General features: G+C 34.5%; 1 long non-coding RNA gene across 1 annotated transcript; it reads right to left on the reverse strand.

The window, feature by feature from the left end:
- Positions 1-290: 290 nt before the first annotated feature.
- Positions 291-3,000, reverse strand: LOC109340377. Its single transcript, XR_002106786.1, has 4 exons — positions 1,334-3,000; positions 1,068-1,246; positions 844-970; positions 291-700 (listed from the first exon to the last, which is right to left on the reverse strand). It is a non-coding gene; the product is annotated as an uncharacterized LOC109340377 (long non-coding RNA).
- Positions 3,001-13,138: the final 10,138 nt, after the last annotated feature.

The raw sequence follows: 13,138 nt of genomic DNA on the forward strand, positions 1-13,138 counted from the left end.
GGCATTACGAGTTTCTGGTGATGTTATTTGGGCTCATAAATGCCCCACCCGCTTTTCAAGCGGCTATGAAAGATTTGTTGAGGCCACACTTGTGGTGGGTTGTCTTAGCTTTTTTGATGATATTCTTGTTTATAGCTCAAACTTAGAATCTTATTTACATCATTTACATATTGTGTTAGACCTATTGGTGTCTAATCAGTTCTATGCCAAATTTTCCAAGTGCGTTTTTAGGGTTGAATCATTGAGTTATCTGGAGTACATTATAACATATGTGAGGTATAGCCACACCCCGATAAAATTCAAGCTATGCTATACTGTCCACAACCATGTTCACCCACGCCACTCAGTGGATTTTTAGGGCTCATTAGTTTTTACCATAAGTTTGTAAGTTACGCTACACTCACCTCTCCTTTCACCGAATTACTCAAGCAACATAATTTTACATGGTGTCCATCGTCTTAGTTGGCCTTTACAAACTTAAAAACATCAATGATAAACACTCAAGTCTTGCACCTTCCGGATTTCTCCCAATCATTTGAAGTCGATACTGATGCATCCAATGTTGCCATCAGCACTATGTTGTCCCAAAATGGTCATCGTCTAGTATTTTTCAGCAGAACAATGTCCTCCTGCATGCAAAATGCCTCCACGTACGTCCGATAAATGTTTGATGAGACCAATCAACAAATGGCGTCAGTATCTGATCGATAGAAAATTTTGCATTTTAACTGATCAACAAAATTTAAAATACCTAATGACACAAACATTACATACACCAGAAAAGCAAAAGTGGGCAACCAAACTTATTAGGTTTCAGTCTGAAATCAAATATAGAACCAGTACCTCTAACCGGGTGGCCAATTCCTTGTCTCGATGTCACGGTGAGGATGTTGTTGTCTTGTCAACGTTGTCCTCTCCACTTCCTTCAGTTCTGGATCAGCTACAGCAATACTATGCTACTCCAAAGGGACTACAATTCGTTCATAGAGCGGAATCAGATATGACTATGAAACAAAAACATTGTTTTCGAAATTCACTGGTGTTTTATGAACAACAAATATTTATACCCAATTTCCATGGTCTTCAAGATGCCCTCATTACAAAATATCATTCAACACTCAGTTCGGGTCACTCCAGCCTCAAACCCACCTTAGCCCACTCAACCGCATCCTATTACTAGCTAGGAATTTACAAGCACACTAGAGACTTTATCCAGAGATGTACCATTTGTCAATACAACATGTCCCTGCAAAATAGAATGGTTTGTTACAATCGTTGAAAATTCATCAACATGTTTGGGATCATATTTCTATGGACTTTGTAACTCATTTACCTTTATCTCATGGACACACTATTATTTGGGTGATTATTGATCGACTTTCCAAATATGCTCATTTTGTTGGCCTTCCTTCCAAATTCAATGCAGAGACACTTGCTAACCGGTCCTTGACAGAAGTTGCCCGACTCCATGGAGTCCTATGATCCATGCTTTCTGATCGTGACAAGCTATTCTTAAGCTCTTTTTGGAAGGAATTCTTTCGGCTCCTTGGGACAACTTTGTGCTTCAGCTCGGCCTATCACCCTCAAACTGATAATCAAACAGAGGTTGCAAATCGATGTTTATTGACATACCTTCGTTGTTTCAGTGGTACACAACCAACCAAATGGTTTTGTCACCTCTCTTTAGCAGAATATTGGTATAACACAAACCGACATTTCGCTACTGGCATATCTCTATTTGAAGCTTTGTATGGGCCTCCACCTCCCACTCTCAAACACTACCTGTCCTCACCACCTTGATACCACCCATGGCATACAATTTGAAACATCGTCAAATAATGCTTACAGTGTTCAAAAAATATCCTTCGAGCTTAACAATGCATGATTGCATAAACGCAAAGAGGGAGACGAGATATTACCTTTTCCATGGGTGATTGGGTACTTCTCAAACTTCGGAAGTACAGACAGGTGACTGCGGTTCACCATGTTTCTAAGAAGCTCAACAATCGATATTTCGGCCCTATCAGACCCTTCATCAAATAGGGGTGGTAGCCTATGAACTCTCACTTCCAACCATGACAAGGGTACACCTAGTCTTTCACATGTTTGTTCTTCGCCAGTTCCACGGAGACCTTCATACTCAATTTATTCCTTTGCCTCAATTTGAGTTTAGGGATGAAGAGGAAGAAAAGCATGTTCCAGAAGCACATGAGGTAGTTCGAACAAAAGAGAGAAGAGAAGTTGGCCAAAAGACAAGCCTTAAGCAAAGAGAGAAAACAACACTGCAAACAGAAGTTAACAGGGGTAAATGTGTTCAACATACTTTTCAATTCCTAATTCTCCACATAACAACCATGATAGTTGTTGGACCATCCAAAGAAAATAAAAAAGCAATCCAACGGTCCATCTATAGATTCGTTGGTTTCTCCGGTTGGAAATTTTGAGTCAACACCTTTTCTATAAGCCCCCACTAGTCTATTGGATCTACTGGAGCATCTGAAACAAGGACCGCCTGCACCCAATCCTAGACATGTGATTAATGCAAACTGTTTCCCTATGCTCAGAACACGCTTCCCACTCAAAACCTTTTACCACCACAAGATTTATCATAAGACAAGGTGTTGGCACCTTCTACACCATACATGTGGGCTTTTCCAGCTTTCCACTTGCCAAAATCCCGTGCAGCTACATCAAAATCCTGCCCAAGCCACGCAGCGTGCACAACATATGCAATAGAAGGGAGGGCACTTCTCGACCGCCATGAAGTGGGGTGTTCTTCTACCAGGGCCTATTCCTCTAACCTTGAGGACAAGGTTGTGCTTGATGAGGTGGGCAATGCTATGACCCAGAATGTAAGGATGCCCAAAAGAGATCTGGCCAAATATACCGTCTAGATCATTTAATCTCTTTTGTATTTTGCTTTATTAAGAAAGAATGAATGATGATTGAGTATAAGGAATTTCAATAACTATTCTCCTAGCAAATTCTATTTCCTTTATACAATTTAACTAATTCTATACAAAAGTAGCATAATCATCCTAACATAAAGTTTAGTTTGTTTCATCCAAATATTAACAAGGGTCTATTTTGTTTTGGGTATATTGGAAGATAAAAGTGACAAACAAAAAAGACTTAAAAAAATGTCTTCAGAAGAAAATAGCTTTAATAAAATGCTTTTTTTTACTTTTTAATCAAAATAAATGTGAAATAAAGTTTGAAGTCATATTGAAAGTGGTTTTATCATTTGTATGGCTCTTAAGCTAGTCAAGTCAAACCTTACAAAACCTAATGTGTTGTATAATCTCTATAATTCACAATAGAATGTTTTATACTTGCACAATAATCTCCTTATAAAAGATCGAAATTAGAGCTTTAAAAAGAGAAGTTAAAACTGTTTGTCAGTTTCATATTTTTTAACTCATATACTCCTTTTAAGTGAAAAGTTTTTTGGTAGTTTCAGTTTTTATACTTTAAACTCTCTTTTCTACACTGCTACCTACATGTTCTATTACATCTGATTCAAACATTTCATCGTACACCTTTCAAACAATCTTTAATTTCTGGTTTTTCACCAAACCCTTCAACAATGGATTTCCAGCAACGACACTAGGAAAATAACCATGCATTTTACACACTATATGGAATACATTCAGGGCCTTATTAACCAACCTAGTGATAAAGGGGTTAAATTGTAATATAATATCTAATAGGGTGTTATAACTGTTGCCAATTATATGGAGCTATATGCCAACTATATTATGTTAGAGTTGGTAGCTAGTTTTATAAATAGTGACTTGTAGAGAAAGCCACTCACTTTGATTCATTTTTGTAACTTCTCTTCTGTAAACTCTCCTATTCTCTCAATAAAACTCTCCAACTCGAAACTTTTTCTGACATAGAGTTTCTTGTTCATTGCAATTCTTCGAATTTTAAAGTAATTCCTAGAATTTCCATATCAATTACTATCACGGGCTTCTTCTTTTCTAGGAAGACTGACAGAACCTACACAAACATAAACAACATTGAAAGAAGTACAAGAGAGTCTAGAACATTGAATGGTGTATAAATTGAGAAACACATGTTGGAACTTGTGGGTGAAAATTCAAAAGACACTAAGAGAATCATTGAGGAATACAATAGAGGAACTTATGAAAAGGAAGAAGCAAGATTTATAAAGATCCCCTAGAGTAGAAGCTTTAATTCTGATGAACCAGAACGCACACCTAGTGTTCGATACTTTGTTTCAGGTGATAAAAATCTCAATTCCTCATATTTTGCTTTTGAAACTGCAACGTCTAGAGTTGATTTCATTAAATTTAATGGGGAAAATGTTAAGTCTTCGATAATCAATAAGAAACCTATCTTTTGTATAATGGAACACCTGAGGAGTTTAAAGTAGAATTAGCCAATGTCCATTTCGAAAGAAGAACATTATAATGACATGATGTTATTAAATCTAATTGGAATAGTTCTTAGCTTAATTGGGATGAATATGTGAAAATTCTGGTAGAACAATTTAGAAAGGTAAATGATAATCCTATTGTGGAATTAATGAATTTAAAACAGAAAGGACCAATGATTGACTATCATGAAGATTTCAATGTAATCATCATAAGGTTAGATTTTTGTTAGAAGAATATACTCATAACTACTTCGTTGATGGATTAAGGCACGATATACAATTGTTGGTTAGGGTATTCCAACCACAAACTATGATGAAAACGTTTACACTAGCCAAACTTTATGAAACAGTCAATGATCAAAGCTGTAGTGTTGTTATTCCCAATAAGGTTTCTAAGTCATACACAAAAAATAAACCTATTTTGACTATGAAACCAATAGTAGGCCGAGAATTGCATTAAGTTACGTAAGGGTAAAACTAATCCTAGTCTTACACTTGCTTACATGAATGAATAAGGAAATGTGGAGTTATATTTTTTATGTGATGAGTCATATCCGCATTGAGTAGAACTTATCCCATAAGAAGGTTCAATTGCATCATATTAAATTGGAAGATGAAAAACAAGAAAAGGTAGTGGAATAAATGGTAGATTTTACGGAATATAGAGAGCTATAAATTTTAGCTAACACTCTCACTAGTGCTACAAGTTTTAAAACTATGACAATAATTGGGAACAACAAGAAAAATCACTACATTTAGTTATTGACAGTCGTAACACTTACAAATGCTTGGAGTACAAGTTGCCAAGAAACTAGGGGCATGTTTAAAGATTTAGAGTTGTTGCTTGTGATTGTGGTTGATGGAGCAATTGGATGACACCACTTGAAATCTTGACAAATTGAATATCAAATGCTCTATGGTTTAAAAGAGACACATTAAGATTTGCATCTTGAAATTAAGATTGAGTTGATTGGAAACAATTCCTCTAAAAAATAAGAAATAGAGTATTGAAGTTTCACTTTTAAGAAAGTTCAAGACAAGATGAAGCAACTAGTTAATCCCCTACTAGAGTATTCACAATTGAAAAAGCGTGTAGTCCAGCTATAGGCACCTTCTAAGACATTTGTGCATGTGGCTTCTAAGACTAATGCTATGATCTTAGACATCATTTTTTAACTTTTAAATCCTTGAAATCAAGGATTATTCTAAGGGTGGGGTAATAGTAATGGGTTATATTACAATATCTAATAAGGTGTTATAATTGTTGCTAACTGTATAGAGCTATATGCCAACTATATTTTGTTAGAGTTTATAGCTAGTTTTTATAAATATTGACTTGTATAGTAAGCAACTCAACTTAATTCATTGTGGCGACTTCTCTTCTATAAACTCTCCTATTCTCTCAATAAAACTCTCTATCTTACAACTATTTTTGACATAGAGTTTCCTGTTCATTGAAATTCTTTAGAATTTTAAAGTAATTCCTAAAATTTCCATGTTACTTAGATTCTGCAAAAGTAAAAATTATAGCACCAAATGCTTTTCAAGTTTGGAACTTTCATTTTTTCCAACATTTCTGTCTTAGACTGTGAATCCCACTAAGAGCTTTAGGAGATAAGAATTAAGGATTAACACCATCCTACCTGCTTATCCGATTTGGCTAAATTATGACTAAACTCGAATATAGTTAAGTTTCATCTGGTCTATAACTGAATTCGAGTTCAAAAATTAAACCCATACAATATTTGGGGTTGGGTAAGGGACAAACATGACTCGGCTCGACTTGTCTCATGGTCAAACACTCGTCATGTTTGTATGTGCTTATTCAATTGTATATAGATTAATGACATCTCTTTAGGCAAAATTCTCTAATTTTATCCTCATATATGTCAAATTATATATTCATAATAATAAGAAATATTAAAAACATTTTATCTAAAATAAGTATACATTATATTTAGTCGGGTCTAGAGTCGAGTTCGAATACAAAAGTTGACCCGGCCAATATTTAAGGTGAAGTTAACCTTCAGGGTTAGGGCTGAGTTGAGGTTCAAAAAATTAATCAAACCAACATTTAGGGTGGGTAAAAATAACTAACCTGATTAAAGAATAAGAGAAGGGTCGTTCTGAAGACTAATTGAAATACTTGAAAACGAGTTTAGGATGGTGAATTCGGTCAAGAACGAAATGGGCAATTTAGTAAACAAGAACCTCAAATTCGGCGAAGTGACATTTTGGATCGCGTTGAGAACAAGATGGTTGATTTGGGGGTAAAAGAGAAGTGAGCACAAATTAAGCTCACTTAACCAGTTATTGCATTGGTGATGATTAGAGTGAACATAAATTAGGCTGGTACATGTTCAGCAAAAGAACTAAATTGGATTATGTGAGTAGTGTTTGAAACATTTAAAACTTCTAGTATGATTTATGTACATATAAAATGTGAGTTACTATATTAGTCCTCAATAACACCCATATTTACCTTTCATAGAGAGGATAAAAGGAAGGGGTGAAGCGAAGAAGATGATAAGTAATAGGAGCAAATGAGCTTGGGGACATGCTCTGGAAGAGTGCCCACATCCAAGAAAGTGAGAACAAATTGGAGTTGAGGGTTTACTTTCAATCTATTCACAACTTCATACTTTTCTTGTCATTTCAACTTAGTACTAAGAAGGTTGGTTCCATGAATTTTTGTGAAGAGGGACTACTTGGGTTTGGGTTGGATTGAGCTAAGGGAGGATTTTGATTTGAAAGAGGGCTTAGATAATGTTCTAGGTGCTTGATGCTAGTATTTTTGGTAAAAATCAATGTTAATGAATTTCAAGATATAAAAGTGAATTGGCCATGAACAAAGATGAATGGGTAGTACTTGAGTTTGGTTTGTATTTATTTTAGTTTGCTCAAATGCAGTGGTATGCCTCAAATCCAAAATTTACCCCTTTTGAGAAGACTTGATTTTTGCCTTAAATGGTACAAATTTTAACGAGAGAACTGTACCAATCAACAAACTGAAAAGTTATGAAAATTTAGATATAGAAACCACTGTGTGCTAGTATTTCAATGGCACAGGAATCAGGACATTTGAGTTCCTATAGACCTAGATTTGCACATCTGAAGATATTTTTTTTTTATAATTATAACACTTAAACTACTATATATTAGCTTTGAAATCTGACTGGAATCAAGTCATTCTCATTTCCTATACCCAAGTATTGATCTAATGATATAAGGTCTCACTAAATCCCTAGAAAAAATAAAAGGTTATGAGTTCAATTCCTGAAAGCGACACTTATTGCGAGGAACAACTACACATCTAAAAACGAATTAGTTTCTTACCCATAAGATAAGAGGATATCCTTAATTGTATCAAAAAAAATTTAGAGCGTTCAGAACTAGTTAGATCAGAAAATGTTTCTGCATAATTGCCTGTTGGGAATTCATTAAATACCTAATATTTTTATATTTGTACCATTTAAACTAGGTTATCTTTCCAATGGCAATGAAATCAAGTAATTGGAGTTCCTATAGCCCAAAGACATGCGCATTCTAATTTAGTGTTTAAACCCACTTGCAACAAACAAATTTATGAGCCGTGTTGATGTTTTCCTCAATTTTCCTTTGTTTAAAATTGTGAACTTCATGCGGCCAGTTATGGTAACCAATACAACTGCATCATACCACAATTATGTTATAACACTGAGCCACAATATTACGGCTGCTGCCTACGCATGTGGCCGCATCAAATTGAAAAAACAAATTTTAATTAGATGAAAATTCACACCGCAAGGTCACAATCCACATTGTAGTGACCATGATGACCATAATTATAGTAACCATAATCGTTATTATAATCTAACCACAACTACAATTTAAAACACTACTCCTGGATATCGAAGAAGATGATAAAAATAGTGTTAGTATTAAATATACTTATGATAGTTGTCACATCATAATTTTCAAGCATAGATATGGATTAATTTTTGACTTTGAATTCCTCTTTTGCATGTCTATATTATTTTAATTTTGAAGTCCTCATTCACATGTAAATTGTAATGCCTTCGTGTGTATGGTCAAGTCAACACATGGCTATTCACCTATAGGATGGTAAGTGTATACATTTCAATCCTCGACGCTTTCATTTTTGTTCTATCCTTTGTGTTAGTCGAAACATAAGAAGTTGATACTTGATACAATCTTCTCATACCTTGTTTTGATACTACAAACTTCATTATCCCCCTCCCCCTGATTAGAGTGTACTTTAAGTAATATTATAGTCTAAGAAACTTCCGTGATTGTTCGATGTTGCCTGATAAGGCAATTGTGAAATATTTTTGAATTTGAAGCAGACTAATGTGGCCTAATGCAGTCTGATGCGGTCTAAATACGATTGCGCCGCAATTTGATGTGGCTACATCATTGTGATTCAATGCCACAGTGCAATTGTGTTGAGATGTGGTTGTGACGTATATTGTCGTCGCATTACATGATTCACTCCACAATTTTATATCATTGGACTTTCAACTGTTCTTTCTTAAAGGTGAATGAATGGTATTAGAGCTAACAACTACTTCTTTGCTCACGGTGTAGCCACGAGCGCATTAGGCCACATAGAATTGAAAAAATCAAATTTTAATGACATGAAAATCCACACTGCAACAATCATAATATGCACTACAACAACCATGATGACTGTAATCACAATAACCACAATCTCAACCGCAATTGCAGTTTAAAACATTGTCCTAGATATCGAAAACATTGCTCCTGGTTACTGTGGTCAAGGTTGTGGTTACTGCGATTACGATCATTCCAACCGTTATGATGCGGATTGTGGCCATTGCAGTGTGAATCATTTTGTAATTAAGAAAATACTTTGAATTTGATGTGGTTTGATGTTGCCTGATGCGGCTGTTGCAGTGTGAATTTTTTGTAATTAAAAAAATATTTTTGAATTCGATGCGGCTTGATGTGAGTCTGATGTTGCCTGATGGGGCCCAATTACGATTGTACTGCGGTCCGATGAGGCCACATCATTGTGATTCGACTTCACACCACAATTATGTTGTGATGCGATAGTGGTGGTCACTGCAACCGCAATAGTGTGGCCACTTCACATGATGTTGTCCACAATTTATACCATTGGACTTTCAAGTGTTCTTTCTTAAGAGTGAATGTATATTAATGGTGCTAACAACAACAACTTTGTGCATGGTGTAACCACGAGAGCATAAGGCCACTTTGAATTGAAAAAATAAATTTTTATCACATGAAAATTTACACCGTAACGGTCGTAATTTGCATCGCAATAGTCACGATGACTGCAGTCGTAGTAATCGTAACCACAATATCTACCATAATCGCAGTTTAAAATACTGCTTCTGGATATTGAACAAGATGATAATGATAATGTTTGTATTAGATATCCTTGCGATAGTTGTCACAATATAACTTTCGAGAATTGATGAGGACTAATTTTTGACTTTGAAGTCCTCTTTTATGCGTTTATATATTTTAATTTTGAAGTCCTAATTTCTTTGTAAATTGTCACACTGTTATTGCATTGTAATGCGGTTCCGGCGTTCACCACAACCACAATATTGCGATTGCATCGAGTTATGTAGTCCATAATTTATATCATTGGACTTGTAAGTGGTCTCTCTTAAGGGTGAATGAATAGTAATACAACGAACAACTACTTCTTTGTTCATGGTGTAATCACGAGCAGATTAGGCCGCATCGAATTGAAAAAACAAATTTTAATCACATGAAAATTCTCACTGCAATGGTCGCAATCCATATCATAGTAACCATGATGACCACAACCGCAATCTCAACCGCTACTGCAGTTTATAATATTGTTCCTGCATATTGAAAAAAATGATAAAGATAATGTTAGTGTTAGATATCCCTACGATAGTTATCACAACATAACTTTCAATCGTGGATAAGGACTGATGTTTTACTTTGAAGTCCTCTTTTAAGCATGAATATTATTTTAATTTTCATTTCTGTGTAAATTGTGATGCCTTCATGTGCATGATCATGTCAACACATGACTATTCACTCACTGGTTGGTAAGTGTATACGTTTCATTCTGTTTGGTGCTTTTATTTTTGTTCTATCTTTTGTATTGGTCGAAACATAATAAAGTATCTTTTTGTCAAACTCACTTTCTAAATTTGGCATAGTTATACATATTAAGTTGAAGGTTGATAATTGATATAATCTTTTTAGACCTTGTTTTGAGATTACAAACTTTATTGTTCTCCCTTGAATAGAGGATTCTTTATGGTTGTCGTCGCGATTGCAATCAGAATTAAGGTCATTGTGATTGCAGACATGATTGTGATTATTGTGATTGCGGTTATTACGATCATTGTGACGCAGATTATGGCCATTGTGTGTCAATTATTTTTTAAATATAAAAATAATTTTGAATTCAATGCATTCTGATTTTGTCTGATGCAGTCATTGCGATGTGAATTATTTTGTAATTAAAAAAATATTTTTGAATTTGAAGTAATCTGATGTGACATGATGCAGGTTAAAGCAATTATGTTTTGGCCTAATATATGTGCATTATTGTGATTCAGTATCACACCTCAATTATGTTGTGATGCGGTTGTGGCGTTCAGCACAACCACAATATTGTAGCCGCATCACGTGATGCAGTCCACAATTTATGTCATTGGACTTCCATGTGTTCTCTCTTAAGGGTGAATGAATAATAATAAAGCTAACAACTACGTTTTTGTTCATGGTGTGTCCTAATCTTTTGCATCTTCACATGTTATAACAAAAACCAAGCCTTTATCTCACTAAATAGGGCCAACTAGATGGATCAAACTATATCATAATGCATATTCACATGTTATTTTACTTTGTTGTAATCTAATAATGTTGATACTAATTTTTTTTGCCTTACATGTAATCGGAAAATAAATAATTTTATTAGTACATTACCAAAGGTACTAAAATAGTAAAATTGTAGCAATTAGAAAAGAATGAGAAGAAACGAAAAAAATGATAAATTATGATAATTCCATAAGACACTCCATGGAGTTTGCTTCCTAAGCCTGATAATACATAGTCGACTTATGCTTTCTTCCACTGATCCAAGGCCACATTTTCACCATTATCAAATCATCAACATCCTTGACGGAGTCCTTTTTGGAGTTAAAGATAACATTGTTTCTGATTAACCAAATAGATGAAATTATTGCAAGCCAAATGTTGCTCTAACGATTCATACACTTTTTGTTGATTGGTAACCCTATATGATTGAGAAAACGGTTAGTTGTGGTATGGGTAAGAACAATGTTGAATCCAAGCTAATTGTAGACCGACGACCACACCAAGTAAGTGAACTTGCAAGTAGATAAAAGGTATTGTGAAGATTTGTCTTGTTCATCAGAGAGTCTGCATAAGAGTTTTCCTCCTTTTTGAAAAGCGATTCATCTCCTAGATAAGGTTCCCATCATTGGCACTCTGTCTTGAAATAGTCTCCAAGCAAAAATAGTAACCTTCAACGAAGATTAGCATCCCCAAATGAAGTGGTGAAGTCAATGATCCTCGACATGCTAAAGAAGAAGCATGTATATAGATTTTACAGAAAAATGTTTGGATTTATCTGAGGACCATTCCCACAAGCCAATTGAGTTTGTATGAATTGTACACCTTTGGTTTTCATTGGAAAACTTTTCAATTAGTTATTGTTCCCAAGACAAGGATTGTCTTCGCCAAGATAACACTACGCCATAATTACAAAAACACCAACACTTAAAATGACATTCAATATCGCTTTCACACTATCAATGTGACCTAGTAGAATGTAGGGCTAGATTCAATAATTATTTTAAGCACTGCAGTATCTGAAACATTCAACATCGCTTGCTTGAGTAACAACTATTGAAAGTGGCACATTCCACAACACTTTCTCAAGCAAGCACTGTTTATTGTACCACTTTTAGTAGTACTTTCTCATGCAAGCTCTATGGAATGTATCACACTCAAGAACAATTTCTCAATCAAGCGGTGTTGATTATGTTAAATGTCAATTTTCAACAACGCGTGCTAGAGCAAGCATTGTTGATTCATAAAACTACTATTTAATAAATAGTATGGCAAACAATATTTTCATATCAAGCAGTTCCTGCATATATATCAAACACATCTATCAACACAAAACATATATATCTCAAACAAATTCAACAATTTAAAGCAACACAATACATATAACCAATGTCATTTATTAGTGTAACAATAAGTACATTGTTTATTCCCAAATCTATACAATCCAACATTACAATTAGTCTACAATACTTTCATGTTTGTCTATACTAATTAGTCTACTAATCCAACATTACAATTAGTCTACAATACTTTCATTGTTTAACTTACGAACATAGGAAAATACCTTCACATGAAATTATTATACTACAATTTCTTGAAATTTTATCTTTACATGAATCTATTTAATGTTGTTTGAAGTAGCCTTCGAGCAAACTATTGATATGTAAATTTTCAGGCCCCTAAAATAGATAAAATACATATTTATTATCCAAATTGTCAATACATTTCCTTCCAGACAAGTTATAATCCAAATGAATCCATTCACCTTGTTAACATTTTCATTACGTCGACATACTTGGTTGCATCACCATGAACCAATGGATCCAAATATTATATTTGTTGTTGAATGCAATTTATGACGATAAAAATTGATGACTCCTACAA

The sequence above is a fragment of the Lupinus angustifolius genome, unplaced genomic scaffold (assembly GCF_001865875.1).
Source record: "Lupinus angustifolius cultivar Tanjil unplaced genomic scaffold, LupAngTanjil_v1.0 Scaffold_165_17, whole genome shotgun sequence".
Lineage (NCBI taxonomy): Eukaryota > Viridiplantae > Streptophyta > Magnoliopsida > Fabales > Fabaceae > Lupinus > Lupinus angustifolius.